This window comes from Dromaius novaehollandiae, chromosome 3 (assembly GCF_036370855.1).
Source record: "Dromaius novaehollandiae isolate bDroNov1 chromosome 3, bDroNov1.hap1, whole genome shotgun sequence".
In the NCBI taxonomy this organism is placed as follows: Eukaryota; Metazoa; Chordata; class Aves; order Casuariiformes; family Dromaiidae; genus Dromaius; species Dromaius novaehollandiae.
This window is the reverse complement of record NC_088100.1, coordinates 63,374,651-63,383,834: the sequence shown is the minus strand read 5'-3', so window position 1 is coordinate 63,383,834 and position 9,184 is coordinate 63,374,651. Positions and strand designations below refer to the sequence as shown.

Below are 9,184 nucleotides of genomic sequence, written 5' to 3'. Positions count from 1 at the left end.
TTAAATACACAATGTTTTCTTCTCCAGAGATGTCAAGCTCATGAAAGCATTGATTTATTTTAATGGCATAAGTTGAAGGTTTGATGAATATTGCTCCTATCTTTTTAGATTAATGATCAATTACATAGATGTCATTTATGTGCTCTTCATTTGGTCTGTTTCATCTGTGGTGCCCCAGCATAGTATTGCTTTCATTTACTGGTGCTCTACTAATGTAACTGCTGGTAGGGCACTGGTGCTGTATTTCTCATAGCACAAGTTACATTCAATGAACTTATTCTTTTTAACCCTGAGGTGATGTTCTCAAACACTTTCAACTAATTCTAAATCTGTTTCTTTCAACAGCATGTCTAACAAATAGAGCTTGTTTGCCTTACGAGTATGCAGCATGACTGTGTAGTTTTATTTTGACCAGCATATTGCCCATCACATTTTAATTTTCATCCAGAGAAGCAGAACTTGTCTCCTCTGATCTTTGTAACAATGATTATACTGGCATAAGGCAAAATGAGAAATGTGCTCAATTTCAGTGTTGTGCTGTCTTGGGAGGTAACTTGCTCTCAAGTGGAAAGCTTGCTGCTTTATATGTATTGTGGCATCTCCATTATTTTTAGCAACATACTTTGTTCTTGAAACTGAAAAGGAGACTGGAAGATGTGAAATGTAATATAAAATAAGTTGATCTGGTCATCTGGGCTAGCTTAGTGCAGGAAATATGCAAGGAAAATGCACAAAGAAGGAAAAATTGATAGGGAACTGGGAGCTGAGAAGTCCTTAGGCTCCCAAGTTTACGGCAAGGAGCTTCAGAGCTTGAGAGCTGGTGGGTATGTGAGTTAGTGCTTATTATGGTAAAATGCTCCAGTGTCTGAGACTTTGGAATCTTTGATATCTTTAGGTGACCAGTAGGAAAAATGTCAGGAAAGTAATCAAATTCCTGATGGATGCCTGACTGTGTTTCCTTAGACCTAGGCCAAAACTTCTTGGTTTTGACCAATCAGTATTTTCCAATAAAAATCTGTTTTGTTGGGAAATTCTCAAGTAAGTATTATAAAATCCATACTGAATTGTTGACATGGTTATATATGAACTAGTGACAACCAGTAATAACCTGTGCCGAGTGGATAAAAGGACTGAGTACATCTAGAAAAGGCTACATACAAACTTTGCCTGAAGGATGTCAATATTATTATTGAAGTTGCAGACTCCATTGAATGCAGTTCTGTTGAATGATTCTGTCCCAATGTCTTTTTAGTCTTTCCAATTGCATTTTCTTTGTTTTTTAATTACATAGACTTTTGCATGAAGTGTAAAATGCCAACTGTAGTACCAGTCACAGAACTGTACAGGTGTAATGGCTGATGATTAATAACCTATCAATTAATAATGCAAGGGGCTAAGCAAGTCTCATCTGTCTTTATGTAAATATCCTTCAAAATAAAGTGAGCTAGGTGAAGAGAAATGTATGATAAGCAAGTGGAATTGACTCTGAAAAGAATGTCCTGAAAATGAAGACAGCAGGGGTGTAATGCCAGAGATGGATCATCAGGAACAGGAATGATTTTTTTTTTTTACCAAGCTGAAACTCATTTTGCATACATAAAATGAGTTTGCCATTCTGTGCATAGCTCTATACACATATGGGTATGCGTGTAGCAAAGGCTCATGTTCAAACACTATATGCACTTCCTGTAGAGGCTGACTCTTATAAAGAAGCATGTTCAGAAGATTCATTTATCAGTTCGTTTCTTTTTAAGTAAGTGCAGAAAGTTAAAAATGCTGATTTAGGCCATAATTAAAAAGATGCCTAGCAATGAAGTAACATAAGCTATCTTTCCCATACCTTAATTTTCACAGTAAAGCATCTGGTACCTGCGGAGTGCCATAAGACATGCTAAGAAGCTACTTAGTTCCTGTATGTCAGAAACCTGGAGCTGCCTGAGGAACTCTCCAGGAAATTGGCTGTGGAAAAGCCTCAGAGAAAAATCTAATACAGGATACATTGCCTTATTACAGCTTCTGCTTTATTTTTTTTTCTCATGACTCCCCTGAATGGGTGGAAAACTGAGAAAACAGCATGGACTTAAACACTGTCTAAATATCTTTCCAAAGAACAGATGACCACAGCTTTGCCTCCTCTCTCTTCTGCATCAAATGGAGCTGGGGCCTGGGCAATGTCGAGGATGCTGCAACCTGGAGCAAAACAGCGGAAGACTTTGTTACTTCAGACTTGTAATGTGATTCGTAGTTGTGTAACTCTGGAATAGTAGAGATTTCAGGATAGCGCAGGTAACAAATAAACTTTGCAAGTGATAGCAAAGAAGGCAGCAGCCACATTACCAAAGCTAGAGTGCAATTGGTGACTTGGAGAATCCATGGGTAAAAAAGGAGCTGCCTCTGTTAAGGAGGCATTAAAACTCACCTCTTGAGTCACTCAACACACAGCGTTCAGAAGAGCTTAAGAGTTTAAGAGCTACCCAAATAAAATATTCTGTGACTGGTAGACCTGGAGCTCATTGCCCATAAATACTGCAGTGTTTATAGGCATGTAGAGGAGGCAATAGACATGAAATATACTTCCATACTTCCACCTTCAGAAGGGGAATTAATGTAATAGCATTCATTCCTTTTATAGATAAAGTTGCTATTTAGGAAGTCCTAAAGTACACTGTGTCTTTACTGATTAAATTTCATGTGTAAGCAAAATGCTCATAAAGTTACATAACTGCATTTTTCTTCCTACCTCATTGCTGGCAGCAGCAGTATGGGTTTCTGGAGTGTTGTAAGCTTTGCTTTGCTTCCATTTCTAGGTGACCTAATAGCAAGGAAAAAAGAGATGAGGGACAGCAGGAGTGTTGAGAGAGAGGGAAAGAATGATACTGTTGCTGAAAGACCTTCATTCAGTCTGTGCAACTCATGTTTACTTTTCTTCCTGACTTCCCCTAGTTTTAAATTCATACCCATCCCTTAACAAATCTAGGCTCCCTGTGGTCCAGTGCTTCCTGCCTTAGGTAATTACTGAAATCCCTACCCAAAGAAGTGGTTGAAGTCATTTTCTCATTCATCCCTAGTGAATTGAATTGAAGAACTGAGACTCTCTCTCCCCTCAGAGATTCAGACTCGAGTCTGTTAGACAGTTCTTTCCATCCTGCTTATGCCACACAGTCTTTTCCATACTGTGTGGTCCCTTTCCCATGATGTAACTCTGTAGTTGATTGATGAGTGAAGAATGTCAAGTTGCAAGTCAGATGTGTGGACTGAGGACATCAGAGAGGCATCCTCTGTGTCATCTTCTGCAGGTAGTTCAACAGAAATGACTCTAGCGGGGAGCACAAGTGTGGCATGTCCTCAAAAGGGACATATACTGGGTAATCCTGCTGTCTCTGCAATGGCTTATCTGACTTTTGTACTGCTTTGTGGTAAAGCAGTCCCTCGCTCTGTTTTTTAGTCCGTTCAAAGAGTGAGTCAGGCCAAGCAGAGTTTATTTCAAAGTTTCCATAGTAATTGTTATGAGTCAAAGTAAAAATGAATATAAGATCAGTTGTTTTGCTTAAGTATCACTGTCCAATCTGATTAATAAATACCCTTCTGCTGACTTCAAAGTATGTTGTAAAGCTTCTTCAAGATAAGGACCAAAAAATGTACCAAGGCACTTCTCCTGTTCTTGTATTTGTTTACTGTACTTCTGCTCTAGCTTCCTTGTTGCCAATGGCTTTTAAATACAGATTAGCTTATTGTGAGCCAAATTAAAGGAAAAAGAAGATTTTAAAGGAAAATATTGAGAGCTCAGCAGTGGAATAAATATGAAATTAAAGATGTATTGTGTACAGCTTTGTAATACAGAGATTCCCTCTCAACATAGATATTGGTGCACTGCAGTGTACAGGTGATGCCCTCAAGGCTGAACTCCTTAAGACATCTGGCCGAACTTAGAAGGGAAAGCGTAAAACACCCTGTGCAGAGTTTAAAAATTCAACCCCCAAAACTGTTAGCACCAGGGAAAATTCCATCTGGAAATTAAGAAAGGAAAAAGGAGATACATGATGAGAGCAGACACTTCCTAAAAGGCTCTAAAAGCACCTTAGGCTTTCATCAGTACTCTTGTTAACTATTTATTATCTTGCATTTCTGAATCACTCCATGTGGAGTGATGAGAGTCTGCTGCATGGCTCCTGGAGCAGCACAGAGTGACATGCTCCTCACACTCCAACTGTTCACTCGAAAAGAAATACAGAGAAAGAAGCAATGCCACATGCCCCTTGCTCCAAGAATCAGGGAAAGCTGTTCTTTGGTCCCGCTCTGTCTCTTCGGGAATCAGCAGCAGTCCTCTTTCAGACAGTGTATGATGGAAGAGTCAGTTCCCTCCTCTTCAGTCTAAGTCTTTCTCTGTAGTACAGTTTGTCTTATTTTTGGCAGTGATAAGCATTTTTGTACAGTATATGTGGGACACTTGCTGCAGACAATTTACAAACTTCAGGGGAAAGAAGGGAGTTGGTGGTATTTCTGAATTCTCATAAACTCTTTTTTTTTGTTGTTGTTGTTTCTCATGAGTAGCTGAAAAACAAAATGGGTGTTTTATTTCCTGATGAGTGCCAATACTTGTCCAAAATAGTTAAAATTGTTTATTAACTTGTCTCCATTTTAACATTTCTTTTTTTGGCACCGTGTGAAAACTCTTACTTCTTCCATGTGGGATATTTGTCATCAGCTCATGTGAATGTTTTGGCAAACCAAAGAATGGATTGTTTTGTTTTGGTTGTTTGGATTGTGAAATAGGAACACCCATAACATGACAGGGCAGGAAAGAGCCTGAAATGAATTAAGGCTGTACTATAATGAATGGACTTTTCATTTAGTGGATCCTTTATAAACAGCTGTGGCAAATCCACTTTCAGTAAATCCAAAGGTGGTTGACACATATATTTCATATGGGTGGGTACTGGCAGACTAGAATTGACGTTACATCATTCCAGATGGACCATTTTTTGGCAGATAAGTCTTTCTAGCTATCATATTTTAGCTGGAAGAGCTACTCTGGCTTAAAGCCAATACAGTATGTACTGTATTTAATCTGATCATCTCTGTTCAAAACCTGGGCAGACAAGACCATTGTCAAGATGAATACTTCAGGAACCAATATGGAGCACTCAGTCTTCACTGAGGGGTATGGGTTTCTACCTGCTGAATTATTTGCTAAGCACGGCTGAAGGTAACTGAGCCAATGGATATTCCATGCTGAAGGTGAAAGTCTTGAGCAGGCATATACACCTAAAACATATGGTAACGCCCAATATTTCATTCAAAGCTGTGCATTTATTTGGATGGGGGGTATCTCTAGGCAAAAGACACCTGAATGTGTCTTTCAAGTCTTTAACCATGAATAAAGATAACACCTACAATCCATCCTTAAGAGAAAATGAAAGGTATCTGTGTGCAAATGTGGATATGATGGAAAAGACTGTGGGTCTGTTGCAAGTATTTGAAAATACTGAATTTTGCCAAGACAATCATGCCGAAAAATTGTGCCAGGTCATTAGAAAGCAAGAGCTGGAAGGAAACACAGGCAAGATGATGGGACATTTTGCTCAACTGATCTTTTCAGGAGCTATAGGAGTTGAGTGGAGACTTATGATTTGTTTCTTAAGGGCTTGCTAACCTATTAGGAGCAGAACTTAATGGACCTCTAGACATCTCATGATGACACAGACTTATGTCACTTTTTGCTTTCAGACTTATCTCAAGGAGTAGTGTCACCAGTGTCAATGTGGCATTTAGCATGTGAAGAATTAAAGGCAGATGATGTGTGTGCCCCTGCTCATGTCAGAGTATATTAGAGCTGAACCCTGTAATCACCACACCCAAATAAACATTTGGGTTTCCTGACTGCCAGCAGGTTCCTCAGAATATCCTGTACATCTAGTGTTATCCTGGAGAAATATTTTTCTGTGATATGGGTCAAGAACACTGTTAGTGATACTTATGCCTCTTTTTTGTGGACACTTTTCATTGTTGAAAGTACTAGCATTGACTCATACCCTTAGAAACACCTCCCACTGATACTTCGTGTGCTTCATGAAGCAATGGGCTGCAAACAAGCTTATAATCACCAATCAAAATGATTTCATAAACTTGTTCCCAACTTTTGTTGACCCTGCATTTTCAGAGTTGAAAATGCAAAATGCAAGCTCAGGGCTGAAATCCCGGATCAGGGAGATTCTGGTCCTTTGCACTTATATGCAGGAATATAACTACTACCAGATCCCTGGTAGGAGTAAACATAAATAAATGTGAATAAAGATAAAATATAAAATTCTTGAACATGTAAGCATAAACTTCACCTTCTGCAGATCTTTTGACCTAATTAAACAGATGGTTGAATATTTCCAGAAAGGGTGCATGAGAAGGTAGGAGCATAACAGAGGCCAAATTCTCTTGTCACTTTTGAAGGACACTCAGACTTTTTACCCAAGCATTTGCACAGCTGTTATTGGGCATAATGGTAGATTATACCTAATGAGACTATAGGTTGAGCATGCATTGAAGAACATTAGCCTGTCCATGATATACCTAACAGTCTAATTGCTACTATATCAGTGGTCCAATTATTGCGCAATAAACAAACAGATGTACTCCCTGGAAACATTCCCATCTCTGTAACTTCATTAGGTCTGAATCTTTGCATGTTTAACAACATGTCATTATAATAGATAAGGGATGGAGGATACAGGATTCAATCAAACCAGAAAAAGTGAGTGTTTTAGGCATCATTTAACTGTGGCGAGCAAGGGGTTAACATGGAAATTAGATGCCAGAGCAGACATGAAAAAGCAGTTTAGCAAATTTAGCAAGACTGCCCAACCTAGTCTGACCATGATGTAGACTGACACTGCACTGAAGGTTATTGACCTGATCTAGTTTGCAGCTGACAGTGCTGATTTTGAGAGGAAATGTGTCCTGGTGTCTACCAGCTCACGGGGCTTCCAGTTTCTCAGAAGATAAGCATTTCTCTTTGAGATAAGACTTTCTCTTTGAGATAGGCTCATGCAAACACACCCCTAATGACTCCCACAGATCACGTACTTGGAATGAAATGATCTGATGTGCTGGTTCATGACAAATACTTGCACATGCATTAGTTACGCACATCTCTGCTCCTATTCAGCCCGTGTGGCAAAGGACATTGAAAGAGCAGTGCACTTATCTGACTCCCTTTGACTTTTTTAGACACCTAGATTTTACCCTTTACACAGTGCCATGTAGAGATGCCAAGGGCCACGTAGAGATGGTCTGTTCTGTAGTCCCCTTTGTTGTACTTCTAGTCCTCCTCCCTTCATGCACCTGCACTTGCTGCACCAGTATCAGCCACTGGGGCAGACAGACATGCGAATAAAACTATTCTTTAAAGGAATGGAGGTATCATCAGTTACAGGGAAAATGATACGTTGCACTCATAGATCACCAGAGCTCATCCCCGGGGCAGCCAAAAGGTTGCAGGCATTTCTGCTGGTGGAAAGGTTCTTTCTGACTTTGTGGGCCTGTGAATTGGGTAGGCCTTTTGCTCATCTCTTTGCTTTAATGGGCTTTATCTACTGCTTGTGCTGGTCAGACCCTTCCAAGAACTCAGAGTGGTGGGTTACTGCAGTGTGTCTAAGCAGCAGTTTCAGGAAACAGATGAGAAAACAGTTTTGGAATGATTTCTTTGCATCAGAACAGCTGCCTACAAAACAGCCTGTCAATATGTTGCCCTGTACAGGTTGTTGCATGGTGTAAGCCAGGGTGCAAATTGTGTGTCTATCAACTTACTCATATTCCGGCTGTGTCCGATGTTTGCTGGAGCAAATCTAATTAGATCTTCTTGGAGAATAGCTATTTCTTTTTGTAGCAGCTACTGAGGTCTTGAAACATCCTGCTTCCAAGCTGAAACAAAACAGAATTCTTTCAAGCACTTGCACCAAACAGGAGTTTGGTGTCAAAATGTCACTTTTCATCAAAATGTGAACTATTTGGGAAACGTTGTATGTGTCTGTTCCCATGTGCTTTCTCTTCCTCTCCCCCTCACTATTTTCCCTACCCCACCCTTTTCCCTCCCTCCTGTCAAAACAGTGACAGCCTATGTTTTGCAAAATGGGCAAGTTTTGGTGAAGCAGGAGATTTTAGAAAAATTTAATTTGGTCAAACATTTTTGGCTATCTCTAGAAGTGTGCCTTCTTGAGCTGCCTAACTTTGGGGTAAAAAGCACCCCCTCATAAGCCATTAATACAAGACAGCACATCCCAGTTGGTTAAAGCAACTCTGTATTTTTTAGGCATGTGAAAACACAGCAGTGTCCGTTCCTCACCCTCTGTTCTTTCCCCATACCTAAACAAGGCAAAGGATAGTGAGACTGGAGCGTGCAAATTCCACTGCCCCCTCCTCAGCCACACACCCTGTTCCCTCCCTACCAGAGGTGAAAACCATCCACGGATCATTTGAGAAAGGAACAATGTAACACAAGCTGCTTGCAAGTTTTCTAAATATTTCCCAACTTCCATTGCACACTGTTGTCTTCACGCAGTAAATCCATGCCAAGAACTCCCCAACAGCATTCTTTTCTGGCTTCCAAAATCATTTGGAGAGCAAACAAGCCTTTTCTTGAGTCATTGATTTCTGCAAGAAAGCATTTATGTTTGCTATATATGCAGGAAGAATGGCTGGACTGCACATTTTACAACTTGCAGATCTCCAGGGAAAGCCATAAATAAGAAGTTCTTTGACAGTCCAGGGCTCCTTTCTCCTCTGCGTATTTCAATCTGTGAACAATACTTCTCACTTTCCAGAGCAGCCAGGGTACTGCTCAGTGTAGGAAGCAATTGTCTAGCAGTTTTCTATCCCCTCTGAGCCCATATTGCACTGGGACATCTTGTGCCATCTATAACTGGTTTTAGTGCCTGAATGAGGAGCTTTTGATGTAATTAACAGCATGCACACGGTGCAGTATCGCAGTATAATATGAACATTCTCATTTCAGGGAGCTTTACAAAACAGCCTATACAGGAATGTGCTAAAGTAATACTGCAACAATTTAGCAAACAGTAGAACCAAATATGAGCAGACTTTTTTCCTACCGTGAACATAGATGATATCTAGTGCCTAATAATTGTTTGTGCCATTGAAATCTTCAGTACTCATCATCTGAAGTACTTAGAGT

At 40.0% G+C, this 9,184-nt stretch overlaps 1 long non-coding RNA gene across 1 annotated transcript; it reads right to left on the bottom strand.

Annotated features, from left to right (window-relative positions):
* Positions 1-2,093: 2,093 nt before the first annotated feature.
* On the bottom strand, positions 2,094-8,549 carry LOC135328028 (uncharacterized). Its single transcript, XR_010388755.1, has 4 exons — positions 8,439-8,549; positions 7,801-7,914; positions 2,741-2,812; positions 2,094-2,190 (listed from the first exon to the last, which is right to left on the bottom strand). It is a non-coding gene; the product is annotated as an uncharacterized LOC135328028 (long non-coding RNA).
* Positions 8,550-9,184: the final 635 nt, after the last annotated feature.